Source organism: Tupaia chinensis, unplaced genomic scaffold, assembly GCF_000334495.1.
Source record: "Tupaia chinensis unplaced genomic scaffold, TupChi_1.0 Scaffold000340_1, whole genome shotgun sequence".
Classification (NCBI taxonomy): Eukaryota; Metazoa; Chordata; class Mammalia; order Scandentia; family Tupaiidae; genus Tupaia; species Tupaia belangeri.
The window spans coordinates 801,078-820,222 of NW_006159834.1; the positions used below are offsets into that span (position 1 = coordinate 801,078).

At 45.7% G+C, this 19,145-nt stretch overlaps 1 pseudogene; it reads right to left on the minus strand.

Annotated features, from left to right (window-relative positions):
• The window catches only part of LOC102479310 (signal recognition particle 19 kDa protein-like), a 25,558-nt pseudogene extending 6,833 nt beyond the window's left edge, over positions 1–18,725 (minus strand).
• Between the last annotated feature and the right edge of the window lie 420 nt (positions 18,726–19,145).

The following is a 19,145-nucleotide window of genomic DNA, read 5'->3' on the forward strand; positions in this document are numbered from 1 at the left end:
AGAGAGAAAAACCCCATCGCTCTGAGTTCTGCCTGCCGCTCTGTCCCTGTTGACCCCAGTGATACAAAAATTGGCACACTTCAGTGCTTTTTTTAAAAAAATTTTTTTAAATTCATAAGATGTTTTCTGGAAACATTTATTAGGAAACATGAACCTCAGCCGTGTGTTGTCTGTGTGATGTCTGTGAAATAAATGTCCTAAGAATAAAAATTGCAGCCTACATGTCTTACATGACTTTCTTTGAAACCTCATCAATAAATATACATTTCTTACAATAGCCCTGAGGGGGAGGACATTATAGGAACTATAACTCGAGGGGCCAGCAGATGGCATAATGGTTATGTCACTGGACTCCCACATGGACGACCACAGCTTGAGTCCTGGACCCGGTGGCCTAAAACTCACATTGGATGCATGTGTGTGTGTGTGTGTGTGTGTGTGTGTGTGTACAAAATACCGAGAGGAAAATGGAGGAGAAGGGATTGCAGTGTGGCCATCTGCCCTGGGGGGTGATTTTTTGCTTTTTGTTTCTCTGTCTTTCCAGTGAGCACACATGCCCTATAGCAAAAATATCTCTAAAAAATAAATACACAAAAATCAAATAAAATGAGATGAAATCTAACTTGACCCCACATGGGGGGTTTCATCTGTGCACTAGCATGGCAGTCCAGTCTGGTGCCTGTGGTCCCTGTTCTCTGCCTGGGGAGACAGGACCTCTGTGCTGAGGATATGCTGCCACCAGGTGGCAGTCACACTGCATGGGTTGGGGCTCTCTTCCTTTCCCCCCTCTCCCCAAGGCTGAGAGTAGAAACATTGTTTTTTCCCTGCTCTTTATAAAACAGCTCTCTATTAAGATGGCTGAATTTCATTGATGCTACATTTGTAGAAGATACCTTAAAAACAAAACTATTAAATAATGCAGATATAATTCATGACCTGTCTCTCTAAATTGTCAATGGTTTGATTCTTCATTCCACTCTCCTTTAAAGTGTAGAGACCTTCACCAAAAGGACTTGAATGAGTGAAAAGTGATTTGAGTCTCAAACTTTGGTGTTATACCTAAAAAATGGCGTTCGCTACCACAATGACAATGTATTTTAAGCACTTTTACCCTCAACTCATTTAGGAAATACGCATCTTCAAAGAATTTCATTGTTTCATTTAAAATAAGGGATGCAGGAGACTCTGCGACTGCTACCTTGAAATCCTGTTTTACTGTAGGTGACTACATGGGATCGGGGAAGAGCTTTTAAAACTGTCTCTTTCAGGCTCCACCCCCTCCCCTTTATGGCAACAATGATTCAGCCACAGCAAAAAGGGTTTGGCCAGTGAAAATTTTGGTAGATGTCATCACTGTCCCCGTCTGGCTGTTAATCCTTTATGTGGGGACTTTTAAAAAGTTTTTGGAAATTGAATTAAAGTATAAGATTATTTTAGTACCAAAAAAAAAAAAAGAGAGAGAGAGAGAGAGAAAGAAATCCACACATAACTTTTTCATAATTTGCATTTTCCATTAACTTTCTGAAGGCCTCTTGTACATACAGAATTTTTGGTATTTTAAATATTTCAAGGATAGTAAAGAGTTCCCCTTAATGTATAGGTTTTTCTGGTTTAGGGGTTTTGAGTATTTGTGTGTGCGTGTATCTGCGTAAAGAAGACTATCACAAAGGTCGATTATTTTTCCCCAGAAGGCAGGGTGGCCAGGAGAGTGGAGAATGGACGAAGAAGGGCAGAATTATGGGAAACTAAGAGTTTTTAGTTAAAAACAAATTCTGAAGGAAGCAAGGGAATTTAAAAAAGAGGGCACTGAGTTGGTGACTGAGACACATGTAAGCAAAAAAGGAAAACCTAGCCCTCAGGGGTAGTGTGCCATCCCCTGGGGGATGATTTCTCCTCTCTTCCACTCTCCTCTCGGGATTTTGGGCATGCAGGCACATGCACCTGACTTGAGTTTCAAGCCACCAGGCCCAGGACTCAAACTCCGGTCATCCATGTGGGAGTCCAGCTGTAACTGCTACCCTACCTACTGGCCCCAGAAAGACAATCAATTCTTTTTTTTTTTTTTACTATAGGGTGCATGTGCTCACCAGAAAGAGAGAGGAAATGAGAAGTCATGAAGATGGCCACACCGTATTCCCTTCTCCTCCATTCTCCTCTCGGGATCTCGGATCAGTGTGCGTTTAAGCCACTGGGTTCGGGACTCGAACCACAGTTGACTACATGAGAGTTCAGTATTGTAGCCATTACGCCATCTTCTGGTCCAAGAAAAGGCAATCAATTCTTAACCTACAAGGCTGACGGTGTCTGGTAGATTGTAGGCTTCTGGTCACTTGGCGGGTGGATTGAAGAGGTGTTGGCCATTCTGACCCCTCGGTGGATACACTTAGTGGGAAGCTCTGCCAACCTCAGTGGACTAGTCCAGTAACACAGTGTGCAAAAGGGGCTAGCAGGTGGTGTGTGGTCAAGGCGCTGGACTCCCACATGGCTGACCATGGTTCAAGTCCGGACCTGGTGGCTTGCTTTCTCCCTCTTCTTCCCTCTCTCTCTCTCTATGATGAATTTTAAATAATAACAATGATAAATAAAATAAAATAAGTAATAGTTTCTAAAATGTGCAAATGAATTCCCTGCTCTGCAGCTTTTCCTTCTGAGGGACATCATGACTGTTGACTGGGCCCCGCACTGCCTCTCCCCGACCAGTGGGTGGCTCTTCCTTTATGAAGTGGCCCACTGTGGCAATAGCAGGAATTTTTAGATTCTCATTGTGGCCTTTTAATTACAGAATGAAAGGCTTGGATGGCTTTCAGAGAACGAGACAGGAGGATTACTTGGAGGGGCTCTTTGGTGTCCCTCTATCAGTTTGCAGGGGCAGCCACTTCAGGAACGTACTGGGGCGAATCTTCATGCTGGGGTGTCTGTCACGAAGTGAGCTGTGGTAGCCACACCCAGCCCCACTGTGACATGTATGTTTCATCCCTGCCAACACGAGGGGTCCCCCATCCTGCTCTCCTTCCATACAAAGCTGTGCCCCCCAAGAGTTATTATTAGAATTGTAAAAGCACATAAACAAAATTCAAGCCACATGAGCGTGCCTGCCTGTACAGCCTCAGGGAGACCAAAAGTCTCAGAGAAGAAGGACCAGCAGATGGAGTAATAGTTATGTCACTGGACTCCCACATGGTTGACCATGGTTCAAAACCTGGACCTGGTGGTTTAAAACACACCAGGTGCATGTGTGTGCATGCCCAAAATCCTGGGAGGAGAATGGAGGAGAAGGGATTGCAGTATGGCCATCCCCCTGGGGGATAATTTCTTGCTTTCTGTCTCTGTCTCTGTCTTTCCGGTAAGTACATGTGCCTTATAGCAAAAATTTCTCAAAAAAAAAAAAAAAGTGTCTAAACTTTTTTGTTTAAAAAAGAACGTACAGAAAGAAAACACAAGGAGTAGAATGATTAAAACAAAATGGTTCTGCCAAAATGGGGCAAACTAGTAGCAAAAAAGAACAAAGCAGTCATTTGTATATTGAAGATTACGTCTACCGTTAGGGATTTGGCTGGAGAGGGTGACCGGGAGCCTGGGGGACTCCCTGGATCTGCCCTGTCTTCTTTGGCCTCTGTAACCTGTGGCTAGAAAAGCTCACCTGAGGGTTTGAGGAGCTGGAAAGCTCTGCTCACAGTGTTCCTTGGCAGGAGATGGGTCCACACGCATCTGACTGGCCATTGACTAAAAGTTCCCTGAGCCTAGACAGCTGCTAGGTTTGAGACGCCGGTGAATGAGGTCAGTTCATCTATCCCAAAATATGCTGCTCTCGGGCATTGATTATTTTGAGTTAAAGGCACTCGAAAAACAACAGCTGGAAGAAGGGCATGCTGAGTGTTCTTTCTGAGCGCAGGAAATACAGCTCCACCTGAAAGGTGCCCTCCTTCTACCTGGAGGAAGGAAGAGAGTCTTCTCCCCAGAGATGGGGAGTCAAGGCTGAGAGGAAGCTGCTCAAGCGATCCTCGTTAAACTACGTTCGCCTCTCAGTCCCTTCCCCCTGGCCAAAGCCCTTTCTTCCCGTTACGTTTGTGTAAGTTACTACTCCTTGCCAAGCTCAGCGTATAATCCTTCGGCTCTGCGCCTCTCTGGGTCTTCATTCTTCTTGTGAGGGCTCCCATGTGCATGTTTTAAAAATTATCAAAATTCTGGGACCTGCAGGTGGCATGGTGGTTAAGGTGCTGGATACTCCCACGTGGCTGACCACAGTTCGAGTCTCGGACCTAGTGGTTTATTTTTTCACTTTCTCTCTCTCTGTGTGTTTCTCTTTGGTCAAATTTAAACAAAAAGTAAAGGTATTAATCAATAAAATAAAATTAAATAATTCCTAAAAAAATTATTAAAATTGTATACCTTTTCTCCTGTTGTTCTGTTTAATGCAGTCTCTGCTGGAAGTGCCGGGATGTTGGTTGAAGGTAAGATTTGCTTCCCTGAACAGGGAGTGAGGGAAACGCATACATGGCTGCTGCTCTGTTGTCACTCGAGGGTGTGTGTACTTGCCAGAAAGAGACAGAGAGATGAGAGGGGGAGAAAAAGAAAGTATCCCCAGTGGGACCTGGTCACTCCACAATCCCTTCTCCTCCATTTCTACCACCCTGCTGGGATTTGGGACATGTATGCATGTGTGCTCAACACACTTTTCAATCTGCCAAGGCCAAGATTCAAACCACAGTCAGCCATGGGTGATCCTGCTCTTTTTTTTTTTTTTTTTTTTTTTTTTTTTTTTTAACCACCAAGCCATAAGGCTGGCTCGCAGTTGCTTTTGAGGAAAGAGAAAAATGTACGTGAAACTAGAAAGACCTCTGGTAAGTGTATAAAGAGCCAGCTTATCACCACCAGGCTCCGGTGATGGAGTGCCACCTGAGTACACTTGCCTTCTAGTGAAGAGGGTGCATTTGGCTTTAGATAGTGAGGAGAGAGAGAGAGAGAGAGAGAGAGAGAGAGAGAGAGAGAGAGGAGGAAAGGAGAGAGAGAAACCAGGCGATGTTCAAAATGCCAACCAAGAATAGAGCTTTCCATCTATAGATGCGTGTATCATAGTCGTAAGTTAAAGGATTCCCTATGAGTTATCCCATTTCAAGAGCTAATACTACCCTACACCAAATTATTTTTAATGAAGTATTTTGGATGCAATTGTAAAAAGAAAAATCCAGCCAACTTAATTTAGTGGAATTCAGTTGAGCAAATCTTAACAGGATTGGAATCAGGCAGTTCGCTGGACCAACTTCCAAACAACCCCATGTAGCCTCGTGGTCACGGTATTTAAGTTCCAGAAAAGAAAAGAGATGTGTACAGAAACAGGAAAGTGATGTACAAAAAAATAAAAATGAAGGAATGAGATAGAGAAATAATTTGGGTTGGTTGCATTCCGAGGTTTGTCTGCAGTAACACAGTTTCAAAGGCAGGATGCCTGTGATTGAGGCCCAGCAGCTCTGATTGGCTGTAACCTAGCAACCAAAAAAAGCAGCTTTATCTGTTGTAAAGGAGGTCTCAGTTTGGTTTACCAAAATCAAGCAGGAGCTGCGGAAACATTTTTGATATTTTTTAACACAGTGACAGTAACTTCCATTACCTAAATTCCTCAAGATGACATTAGAGGGCTGGGCATTGGGACCAGGCTCCCCCGTGGCCAGTCGCACTTGCAGGCCTGGCCACAGGAGCTTGAAAAGCACATCGGGTGCATGCGCATGTGTACTCCAAATCCTCATGGAGTGGACAAATGGAAAAAGAATCGTGGCATGACAACATCCCATTGGGTGATGATCTCGCTCTCTCTCTCTCTCTGGCCAACGCACACGCTTCCTGGCAAACTAATGATAATGATTATTATTTAGCAGATCGGATCCTCTGAAGATGCATGAGTGGCGATGACATGCCCAGCACTCTGTTAGCCCCTTGGAGCCATTTCCTGGTGGATCATTCAGGGGTGGCATATAGGGTGAAGTCCTGATTCCAAGTTGATTGTTCCCAGCTTCAAAGTCCTGGCTCAGATTCCTTGACTCTACCTCCCCCGCCTCACCCCAGGGGTCTGGGTTCCCTGGGGAGTGGAGAGGGGACCTCCCTGGTCCAGGTGCCAATTCGATTCATCTTCCCTGCAGGGCACTGGTGCCCCTGCCAAGGCCAGGCAACCCTGAGTGAGCCATAGACCTCATCCCTGCTCCTGGGAGGAGAGGGGCAAATACCTTTGCCAGGTTTTTACAAAACAAAGCAAGTATTGTAAAGAACAGTTGCATTGGCGGCTGCAAGAAGTATGGAAACAATAGAAGAAATAAAATCAATTTTCAAAACCACTCCCCAGAACATGGAATGAGACTGGATTTCCAAGAATAACCGCCCATCCCTCCTCCTCTTTGCCATGACCTCTTTTCATCCCGAATTTTAAAATGACAATACAATCAGCCCTTGGAGTTGGCCTCGGGTGAGGTTTATTTTTAGGGGAGATTTAAAAGAGCTCTGAGGCCCACCTGTGGCAATTATAGGCCCTGGAGTGCTCTGGTGTGAGCCCCAGGACCTGGCACCCCAGCACGCACTGCCTTCCAGAACGGATAGCTATATTTAGCCTTGCAAAAGTTCTCCCTGGCAATTGAGCCAGAGGCCCCATCTTCCTGGGTTTGCATGTGGGGTGACCTGTTTCTTGGGGGCCCATCCTTGGAGCCTGACCCTGCCACTGCTCGGGAAGGGGTTTATGGAGGGCCAGTCATTCAATCCCTGGGAGTTGGCTTGGCCACTCACGGAGTGGAATGACTCATGGACACCTGCCATGGAAAGCAGTGATTACTGGAAATGAGTCTGGAAACCTGGAATCCGGTGTCATCGGTGTCTTCCAGCCTCGGGGCTGGGGGAGCAACATGTGCAGATGGTATTTTTCCACCGAGTGTGGGGCCTGGGGGAGCTGCTGATTTAGGAGAGGCTGCAGGTTGGGAAGGAGCCAGAGGAGGCCTGCGGACGGAGAGGACTTCATCTGAGATGGCTCCTAGGCTGTGAGGAGTCTGGGCTTCCCGCTCCTCTCTGTGGCTTCACTGAGCCTGCATCCTGGGAATTCTCAGGGAAGGCGTCGTTACCTCAAGTCAGGGACTCAGTGGGAAGAAGGCCAATGTTGCATGTTTGCAAAGAGTGCTGGGGTACCTTCCCCATTTCTTGGAAAGTTTATGTCTTTACCATGTTTGGTTTTAGGATCAAACATTGTTAAAATTCAGTCTTGGTAAAATATTTTCTTTGTTACCCATTTTTTCTTTTCCTTCTTTTTTTTTTTAATTTTTTTTGAGAGTTTTTTTGCTATAGGGTGATGCACTCACTGGAAAGACAGAGAGAGACAGAGAGACAGATAGTGAGAAATCGCCCCTCAGGGGAGATGGCCATGCCACAATCCCCTCTCCTCCATTCTCCTCTTGGGATCTTGGGCACGCACGCACACGCGCCCGGCGTGAGTTTAAGCTGCCAGGTCAGGACCTCGAACCGCGGTCGACTACATGGGAGTCTAGCGACATAGCCATTACGCTAACTGCTGGTTCCATCCTTCTTCTTTTTTAAATAAGAGAAACAGACACCACATACGCACACACACACAACCACATCAGCTTCATGGAAACTACCTAAAAATCAAATACTGGAGCAGGAAGTTTCTTAAGTGTAGTTTTCTTTTCAGATGACAGTGTAGTTGACTTTTCAGTCTCATGTTCCTGAAACTGGAAGCTGATGAAATTGTACAGGAATTGAGAGCTGTTTTTGGATAAAGGTTTTCTTCAGCATGGTGAGCTTAGGTAAATTGTCTGCACTACATAGAGACCAACACCGCATGCACACACACACACCGTACACATTCCTCATGGCTCAAGAATCTTAGGCTGGGAATACTCCATTGCAGGTAACAAATATTGTAAAATTCCAGCTGATTCAACACAGTGCCAAAGCACAACTATGAACGAATTTATCAAAATTCCATATCAAGTCTGCTTTGTATTTTTCCTTTTGTCATTCAAGAATATTTTACAGAAATGTTTTAGATGCAATAAAAGTATAAGCTATTATTCAGTTTATTTGAGATTATTTAGATGCTAGGTGAGATCTCCTACCAGAATAATCCCAATGGCCTGAATCTTTTGAAAGTGTCCTACCAATAAATACTTTAATAATTATTCTGGGGCTGTCCCCATGGCCTAACGGCTAAAGGAGTTTGGTTCCACGTGGTGGACCATGGTTCAAGTTCCAGCCATATTGGTTTGAAAAACATGCCAGTCATGTGTGTGGGCAGGCTCAAAGTTCTGACAGGATGAAGAAATGGAGAAGGGATTGTGATGTGATCGTGGCCCATTGGGTGGCCCTTTTCCGCTCTCCCCATCTCTCTATCTCTTGTGTTTCTCTGGTGAATGCCTGTGCCCTCTGACAACAAAAAGTAAATATCCTTAAATAGATGAGAATATTAGCTTTACTTTCAGAGGAATTTAAAACTCTTCACATTTTCCATTTAATTGTTGAGGAAGGCGTTTGGTCAGAGGACTGGCTTCCACTCTGTTCTCGAGATAAGACCCGTTGGGTGCTCAGTGCTGAGGTGGGGTGTGCCACCTCTCAGAGCTCCCCGAGGTCACAAGTGACATCCCTACTCTTTTGAATCTTTGAGAAAGAGGCAATTCTAGGGTTGGATACAGGTGAGGCATAACTCAGTCTCATACAAGACAGACTATTGCTTATGTAAATAAAGGCCTTAGGGGACCAGCTGATGGCATAATGCTTACCTCACTGGACTCCCAAATAGTCGACTCTGTGTCCAGGACTCCCAGTTCAAGTCCTGGACACAGAGGCTTAAAATTCACACTGGGTACATGCACGTATGTGCCCAAGATCCTGAGAGGAGAATGGAGGAGACAGGATTGTGGTGTGGCCATCTATTCCCCACAGGGGGTGATTTCTCACTTTGTGCCTCTCTGCCTGTCTGGTAAGCTCACATGCCCTATAGCAAACAAACAAACAAACAAACACCTTTCTAAAAATAATTAATAAGAAAATAAATAAAGGCCTTAAAAGCTAAAATTAAAAAATTAATAAACCGTACCCTGTCAAAAGCTTGTCCTCCCCTAAGCGGGCAAAGCTCTGGTGCATGATTTCATGCAGTCCCTGCCCTAACACTTGACTGATGTTTTCCAGATAAGACCTGATCTCAGAGAACATTTTCTGTCTTCCTGTCTATAATTTGCCAGGAGGAAGTGGTCTTATGTTTCCTGGTTGGGTTTCCAAACAAAGACCGCAAAACAAACACCCTCGTGTTCACAAATGGCTAAAACTCCCGGGGTCACTCCTGGCAGACGCTGCGAGAGAACACGGGTGAGCAGTCTCTATTACTGTTGGATGGTGTCACCATTGATGGCCAGCTTGTCACATAAGAGCAAACGTGTCCCCCAGCATCTTACGCCATGAATGGTTCTTCTGGTATTTTTCTCTTCCTCGCTTGAAAATATCTCTGTCCTACCAAAGAGTGGATTTGTCGGTTGTCTTTTAATTTTTTAAAAATGATTTATTTTACTTACTATTGTTATTTTTAAATTGATCATAGAAAGAGAAAGGGAAAGTGAGAAACTAAGCCACCAGGTCTGGAACTCGAACCCTGGTTGACCGTATGGGAGTCCCAGCACCTTAACCACCATGCCACCTGCCAGCGTCAGATTTGCCAGTCTTAATCTACTAGAGCTGATCCCTCCTGGACAGATCTAGAAAGTCTGAAGTATAAGTTTCTTTATATGTAAATAGAAATAGGTTGCAATCCTACTCCAGCAGATAAGAACGTTCAGTGAGGGACAAGCACCGACCCAAACTAGGAACCGTGGGGCCATCCTCAGCTCCTTTCTGTGCCGGGGCTCGCATGCTGATCTGCCTCTTCTTGCTGTTCTCACCATTCCTGGGCCAGATCAGGCCTCCATCCACTTATACTAAGAATGGGTCGTTTATGGCATGAACTGGCTTTTTTGAAGCTCTCCAGTTCAGCATTTACATTCCTAGCAGTACACTAACGCTCTCGGATGGTCGTGCAATAGCCTCCTGCCCAGAGCTTCAAGTAACATGTCACTTTTACACACACGGACATCTGTACATCCTCATGTACAGCCTTCTGTCACCTGGGAACATTTCTCTTCCCAGCCAGCCCGGAAGAATATGCTGTCTTTCAAAATAAAGTCAAAAGATCCCTCTGTGGAGTCATCCCAGAAACTTCTTTCAAAATTAATCACTCCAGGGCCAGCCCCATAGCCTGGGGGATTCCACATGGTTGACCACAAGGTTCTCATCTGAGCCCTAATGGCTTGGAGAACACAAGCGGAGGCCAGCAGGCAGCATAGTGGTTAAGGCACTGGACTTCCATATAATTGACCATGGTTCTATTCCCGGACCCAGTAACTTAAAACTCATGCTGGGTGTGTGTGTGTGTGCAGGCACAAACTCCTGAGGGGAGAATGGAAGAGAAGGGATTGCGGTGCGGCCATTCCTCCCGGGGATGACTTTTTTGCTTTCTGCCTTCTCTCTCTCTGTCTCTCTGGCGAGCACACATGCTCTATAGCAAAAATCTCTCAAAAAAAAAGGAAGAGAAAAGAAAAAGACACCCTGGGTGCATGCGCGTGCATGCCCCAAATCCTGACAGGATGGAGAAATGGAGAAGGGCTTGTAGTGTGACCACACCTCAGTGGGTGGTGCTTTATCCTTCTCCCATTCTCTCTATCTCTCTGTCTCTTTCTGGTAAGTGTACATTCCCTCCGGCAAATTGAAAAAATAAAAGTGAATCATTCCAGCCCTTTGCCTTCCCTTAGACTATTTGGCATCCCTATTGTGGCCCCCATTCTTACTCTGCCCCATGTAATGTGCGTTTTCTGTATTTAGGTCCAAGGGGAGATTTGATGCTCTCTGCATCATCTCCGCATTTCCCTTCTTCTCTCCACCACTTGGCAGAAAGTCCTGAACGGATAAGTAACATGTTCTGGCAAACAGAAAAAGTGATAGCACAGGAATAAAAAGTTGTACTTTTGCCAAATTTCCTTAACCTGGAGCTCAAAGCAACCCAGCAGTCTGTCACAAGTCACCAGAACCCGGGACAAGTGGCCTGGCATCACTTTCTCCAGATTCTGAATTGTACTGTTACAGCTTTTTAATCCTTTCAGGACAAATGTCAGGCTCAGATGTAGCCCTGGGCTGTGACCGTCCACTAGGTACAGGTGTCCTGAGAAGCCATCTGCGGAGAAGGCGGTCTTGGGCTCACTGCACGGTCCCTAATCCCCGGGCTGTGTGGAGCACAGGGGCGTTTGGATCCAGAGTGACTCGTAGCAGCCCTTGTTTAGACACCTGCTCTTCTTCAGTAACCAAAGGTAACTGATATGTGTGTGCTCGTACGTGCCCAGACAGGCTTCCAGTACCGAACGGTCACTAAAATTACCCTTCTGCAGGGATCTATTTGAATCCGACAAGTGCTCGTTTATTTTCTTCAAAATAGAGTGAAGAAACCGAGAGACTGCTCATTGCTCTCCCAGGGACAGACGCTCATGTGCCCCTCACCCAGTATACACGGCCTCAGGCTCCAGCTGCTTTCGAACTCCTCGGGGACCAGGCAGTCATGCATTCTGGAGGAAGGGGAGAAACGACTGGAGGCTAAAGATTTTTATCTTTTTATTTATATTTATTTTTGCCATAGGGTGCATGTGCTCACTGGAGGTGGGGGGAGTTGGAGGCAACACCCTCACATACCTCCTGCCTCTGAGGGATGGTTCTACCAACATCCCTTCTCCTCCATTTCTCCTTTCAGGATTTCGAGCAGGTTTTTTCTGTTCCAGGACTGGAACCGTGCACTTGGAGATGTGGGATCCAGCTGCCATAACCATGACACCACCTGCTGGCCCGATTTTTATCCTTTATGTGGAATTCCTCAGGAAAATGTCCGTACTTTTGCCCCTGCTGTTCCTCCAGACCACAGTGCTCTCTTCTTTTGGTTTCCAGACTAAGTCCCTGCCCTCCCAGAAGGGGAGCATTTTCCAAGACTGGGTTCATGCATGTCTTCGCCTCCCACCATGGCCCACGTGGTAAATACTTCTCAGCTAACTGGAACTCATTGAAATGAAGTCAGCGAATATAATGCAATTGAAATTTCAACTACCAGAACAGTCACTCAATGCTCCAATGCCTGGAAACCCTTCAGAAAACTGCAAAGAAGACTTACTGTTGCTTAAAACTAGATTTCCCTGGAGACTGAAAATATTCCAGCAAGGAATCTTACAGGAATGATAGCTTCAGTTACATGGGGATGATTCCTATTCACAGAATGTTGGTGGAAAGAACTTCGGAGGGAGCATGGTTTTGATCTTGTTGGTTACATGGAGAGGAACACAGCCATCATAGAAGTCCTTCAAAAAGCAAAGGATTAACTCAGGGGTTTGCTGAGGGTGTAGTGCAACAGAACAGGTTGGAAGCCACAGTTTGCCCCATTAAATACATAAAGTCATCCTGAGAGTTTTACAGTTTTGTTTTGTTTCTTGGGGTTTTTTTGGTTTTTTTTGGAGAGGTTTTCGCTATAGGGTGCGTGCGCTCGCCAGATAGACAGAGAGAGAAAGAGAGACAGAAAGCAAGAAATCACCTCCCAGGGGGGATGGTCATGCCGCAATCCCTTCTCCTCCATTCTCCTCTCGGGATCTTGGGCAAGCACGCACACGCTCCTGCCGTGAGCTTTAAGCCACCGGGTTCGCGACACGAACTGTGGTCGACTACATGGAAGGCCAGCGCCATAGCCATTACGCTAACTGCTGGTTCCCCAGTTTTTTTTTTTTTTTTAAACGCAAGGTTTCTACTCTTGTCAAAATTAGGCCTTTGGAGATCAATAAATCTATTACTGCTTGTCTTTAGTATCCTATTAAAGCTTATTTTAAAAAAAGAATTATATACTTATTTAATTTTATTTGTCATTATTATAATTATTATTTTTAATTTGACCAGAGAGAGAGAGGGAAAGCACGTCCAGGACTCAAACCACGGTCAGCTATGTGGGATTTCAGTGCCTCAACCACCATGCCACGTGCCAGTCCCACTATTAAAGCTTATTTTGGTTTTAGTATTGTTTGGAATTCCTTTTTATGTAGAAAGTGTGAATCCACAGTTTTTCTTAGAATGCAAATATTGGCTCCAGCAAGTTCCTGAGAACTTAATTTTTAATCCAGTATGGGTAAATAAAGGGATATGGTTGTTGTGATTCAAATTCTATGAAGTAAGGGGGATTTATGAAGTGATAAAATTTTAAAAGCATTTTTCCTGAAGGCATGTGCTCACCAGAGAGAAACGCAGAGAAAGAGGGAGAATGAGAAAACGTGGGGGATGGCTTTGCCGCGGTCCCTTCTCCATCTTTTCCCCCTTTCCAGGAGTTCGGGCATGCACGTACACAGGACCAGCAGGTACCTCAAGAGGCTAGGTCCAGGATTCGAACCGTGTAGTCAGCCACATGGGATCTGGCTCCCTTAATCACTAGCTCATAGGTCTGGCCCAGGGACACTATTAAAAGATGAAAGTGGAGGATTCTGACTTTCCTCCCACCATATGAGAGATGTTATAAAAATATGCCAGATATTCTCCAGTAAGCATCAACGGTGACTCTGATGGAGACTTTGGAAACACCCCTTGCTCCTCTCCCATCCACAGAAGTAAAGAAAATTGTACAAATTCAAAGACCAAGTCAGAGGGACCTGGAGAGACCAGGGAACTTGAGGAGTAAGTGGCCCAGGCGTGGGAGCATGTGCGGTGGACTCTGCTGTGTGGGAGACTGAGGCAGGAGGACTGGAACATGCTGAGACCCTGCTTGGGAAAAAAAGAGAAAAGCAAGTGGTCAGGACAGACAAACCACCTACAGAAAGTGAGTACTTTTCCCTGAAGATAATGGGGACTGGTGATGGTGGCCTTAGGGGAGCGGTGTCGGAAAGGAAATTATGGATAAAAGAGTTGTGTTATTTGGTAAGTTGTTTTTTAAAAATTGATGTGAGTGGGGCCAGCAGGTGGCACAGAGGTTGGGGGGTTTGGATCCCAAGTGGTTGACTGGATAGTTTGAGTCCCAGATCTGGCTGCTTGAAAAACACAGGCACGTGCGCATGTGTGCCTGAAATCCCGAGAGGAGAATGGAGGAAAAGGGGTCAAAATGTGGCCATCCCCAAGGGGAATGATCTCTCTCTTTCCCCTTTCTTCTCTCTCTCTGTGTCTCCCTCAGGTGACCATACATGCCCTCTAGCAAATTTTAAAAAATTGATGTGAGTAATCCATGCTTATTTTACAGGAATTAAAAAAAAATCTATAAGGTAAAATAGATGACAGCTATTGACAACTCATCATCCTGCCTTGGTGGTCAGAATGGGGGCAACATGGGTGTCTAGTCCTAATCCCAGAACCTGTGAACGCACTAGGCTACACAGCTAGGGCACTAAGTTGCAGAAGAAATTGAGGCTGTTCATCAGCTACCTTAAAGCTGGAAAGTTACTCTCTTTTACCCAGTTGGACCCAAGGGAAGGGCTGGCCTCATGGCCTCCAGGTTGTGAAGAGCTGGATCCCACATGGTTGACCTCGGTTTGAGTCCCTACCCCAGCAGCTTGAGAAACACTCCATACACTTGTGTGAGTGTGCCAAAATCTTGAAAGGAGGGAGAGATGGAGGAGAAGGGATTTCAGTGCGACCATGACCTACTGGGGTTGTGTTCTCCTCTCTGTCTCTCTCTGGTGAGTGTTGGAATAAGGAACTTGTGCAGACAAATGCGATGTTCTCCTTACGATGATCATCCCTGACATGAGTCCTGAGAGGATGCTGATGAGATGACCTCAGTCCTACTGCTCACCTGGCGGGGGTACAAATAAGTAACCAACACAGAGAGAAGCAGCTCAGGAAAGGTATTTAAGAGACAATCTCGTGAAGCTAAACTGGGGTCCAGAAGAGGCTACTGGCCCGCAGTTATAAGTAGCCAACATCCTTCTGGCAGGAGACAAAAAAGTAGAACAAAGAAATTGTGTAACAACAGTGAATTGTGGAGTGTTTAGCACCTGCCAGGTCTGGTAAGTGCCTTTCTGAGCACGTGTCACTTCAACTATTTACAGAAGAAAGAGGCTGTGGGAACCAGAATTACAGAAGAAAGAGGCTGTGGGAACCAGAATTCTGAGATGGCCATGGTGGCTTGTCCTGCATTATCCCCTCCCTGAGATGCAGGTGGAAACTGTGACTCTCTACTAACCAAATAGAATATGACAAAAGTGATGGGTGCCACTCCCTTAATTAGGTTATGCTGTGTGGCAAAAATCGTGTTACATTACGGGGTCTTCAAAAGTGTGGAAAATGGGATTAAAGTATGCATTTATTTCAGTGCACAATCCTTGTAGGGTTGTTTTATAATGCCGCATTAGTCATGAACTTGTGAAGACCCCTTGCATTTAAGACTCATGGTCAGCAGAGGAGCAGGACTCTCTCGTGGGCCTTAATGAAGTGACTGTGTTAGAGACACTCACTTGGTCATTTGGACCCAAGGGCAGCTCCCGGCCAACAGCTGGGATTCTAAGGGCCAGCAGGTGGAGTAGTGGTTAAGGTGTTGTACTTCAACATGGTTGACTGCAGTTTGAGTCATGGACCTGGTGGTTTGAAATTCTTTCCAGGCACATGTGCGTATATACCCAAAATCCCAAGAGGAGAATGGAGGAGAAGAGACCATGGTGTGGCCATCCTGCAGGAATGGCTTCTTGCTTTCTCTCTCACTATCTCTCTTTCTCTCCAGTGTGCACACAGGCCCTGTGGCAAAAACCTAAACACACATATGCAAATAAAATGTGGAAAAGTGTATTGGGGTGGGAAAGTCCTCAGGAATCAGGATGAAACTGGTCGTGTGGCCCTTGGTGCTGTGTTTGGATGGATGGAGGGGACAGTGCTCTACTGAGGGGATCTTGTTTTACTCTGAAGCAGAGCAGGAATAGTGGCTCACATGCCCACGTACAGGCCAACAGGGGTTAGAACTCTTGTGTTTTCACATTAAGGCAAGAGATGACAATAGGAAACAAGTTCTTCCAGTTCTGGAAAAAAATAAAAATGGGAGAGGGTGTGTTCATCTGAGAGTTTTGATGACAGAGAAAGCCACCTCTGTCCGGGGGTAATGGGAGATGGCTGGAGGAAAAAGTTCCAGAAGAGGAAATTAGGAAAATGTGACATAAAAAATTCTTCAGAATCACAGTTCTAATGTTACTTCATTGAAGAAGTCTTTCTTTCTTTTCCTTTTTCTTCCTTCCTTCTTTCCTTTTTTCTTTTCTTTCTTCTTTCCTTCTTTCTTCTTTTCTCTTTTTTCTTTCTTTCTTTCTTTCTTTCTTTTTCTTTCTTTCTTTCTTTCTTTCTTTCTTTCTTTCTTTCTTTCTTTCTTTCTTTCTTTCTCTTTCTTTCTTTCTTTCTTTCTCTCTCTCTCTCTTTCTTTCTTTCTTTCTTTCTTTCTTTCTTTCTTTTTCTTTCTCTTTTGTTCTTTCTTCCTTCCTTCCAAGTTTATTTATTTCTGAGAAACAGAGAGAAAGAAACAGGCACCTTAGCCAGGGCACCATTATGCATTGGTCCCATCCCCTAGCCTTCCAGTCAGTCAGGATCTCAGGTGGGTGGGCCTGGCATGTTTCAGATTGCCTCAGGTTCTGAACCCATGGTCACCACATGACTTCCAGCACTACAGATCAGGGTGCCACTGCCTGGGCCAACGTGGCTGGGCCAGAGAAACCTTTCCTGACCACAGCATCCACCCCAATCCAAACAGTATCTGTTTGTTTCTGTTAAAAGAAAAAACTTCAGGGACCAGCAGTTAGCGTAATGGCTATGTCGCTGAACTCTCACGTAGTCAACCGCAGTTCGAGTCCTGAACCTGGTGGCTTAAACACGCCGGGCGCGTGTGCGCGCGTGCCGAAGATCCCAAGAAGAGAATGGAGGAGAAGGGATTGTGGCGTGGCCATCCCCCCTGGGGGTGATTTCTCGCTTTCTGTCTCTCTGTCTCTCTCTGTCTGTCTGGTGAGCGCACGTGCCCTATAGCAAAAACCTTTCCCCCCTCAAAAAAATTTAAAAAAGAATAAAACTTTAGACAAATCTAAGGCACCGGAGTTGAACTGAGCAAAGAGCAATTTTCAAGTCAGGCAGCCCCTAGAATGGCTTCCAAGGAACCTTGAGGCAAAGTGTGGCCAATGAACACTTATGGGCAGGAAAGAGAAAGGGACTATAGAAAAGAGAAGTGTGGGGAAGGAGTCAGAGAAGCCGGGGTAGATTACAGCTTGGTCTTTGCCTGCGTGAACACAGTTACAAGAGTGGGCTGCCTGCAACTGACTGAAGAGTGGCTGCTGTGATTGGCCATGACTCAGCAACTTGCTAAGCAAGCAGACTCCTCAATGAGGTGGTGGTTTGTTGACAGGAACTCAAGTGTATGAGTATGGAGGCCATCTCAGGCCAATATGGTTGGTTTAACGCTTCCTATCATTCCCAAGAGCCAGGATGGGGTCTGTGTGGCAAGCAGGAATAAGGACAACTTCAAGCAATTTGTGTCTTTCTGCAATGTCAGACTTTGTGTGTTTGTAGTTTAAACAAACTCAAATCAGCAGTCACTGCCAATGGGTGGGTGCAGGTCCTGGCAGGCGAGTAGCAACTGGAGTCAGTCAAAAACCATGTTTCCATGCACATATACAGATATAGGGACTCAGCTTCTATCTAGCTAGGAGCTGAATTCTGATAATCACGTGCCTGTCACTTGCACGTTATGGGTTAGCTTGTATAGTTAACACTCACCATGTCACATACAACAGAGCGAGCTGAGGCAGAGAGAGAGGAGAGAAGGGAGGTAACAAACTAAGTCGCAAGTCTCCAGGAGAATTCAGAGTCCCGCAGAGAAGTCTGGTCCTGAGCTGTCCCCATCCTGCAAGGGAGTCTCAAGAAGGCAACTTCCTTCTCAGGATGATGTCGCACCTCGGAGATCTCAGCATGGAAGACACCCTGAGAGTGACTGCGCCTTTCTGATGGGGTAGGTGAGTCTGATCTGTGCCTAGTCTTCCTACATCTTCAAAAGCGTTGTTGCTTATCTAAGGTGCTATATGTGATTCATTTACATGTGAGATAAACAGGGGTGTTCCTGAGTGTGGGGGTCAAGGAACTCTTACACGGAAGCTACACTTTGAAATACATTTCAGGGTCCAGTAGGTGGTGTAGTGGTTAAGGTGCTGGATTCCCACGTGGCCGACTACGACTGGATTCCTGCACCCAGTACCTTAAAACTCATGCTGGGGGTGTGTGCATGTGTGCCCAAAATCCTGAGAGGAGAAAGGATTGTACTATGGCCACTCCCCCCCCACCACAACCACCAGGGATGACTTCTCACTTTCCCCGTCCATGTGTCTCCAGCTAGCGCAGGAGCTCTATAGCAAAAATCTCTCCAATGAAAAAAAAAAAGGAAGAAGTTTCAAATGCAGTCACTCTTGCCCTCTACAGTCTGTTTTCATTGGCTACACGGAGATAACACACCTGACATGTACCAGGAGCTCCACAGCCTGTGCCGTATGAATGGATGAAAGGAGAGCCGCTTCTGTCTTCTGTAGATAAAGAAATGAAGAAGCTGAAGGGGGGGAGTGGCCACGTGCTTGGGAAGTGGACATGCTCAGAGACGGTGACATGTGAAAGCTCACCCAGTCCCCTGCAGCTCCAGGCATGCCTAACCTCCAGGGGACGAAGCACCCAGGTCTCAGAGCAGACGTCCCAGCCAGAGATGAAGCGCGGCTGGGGAGACCACTCTGACGGTCTCTGATCCCAGGTGTGACTGTGAAGCCATCGAGTTCTTCAGAGTTTCCTTCTGGCACACAGTGAGCAGTTCTGGAAGGATCTGAGAAATACAGTATGATACTACGACTGCCCTCAGGTCTAAATTAACCTCCTGTATGATTTCCTTTCGCATACAGAATATCAACATGGCTAATGTAAAGTGGAACTTGGGGTTCACAAGAGAAAGTGATTGATACTTTTTTTTTTAAGACAAACTCATTTATTTGACACATTAAATATGCAAAGGAGGATATATGAATGGCATACAAAGAATTACATTCTCATACTACTTGAACACATAGCTGTGGTCA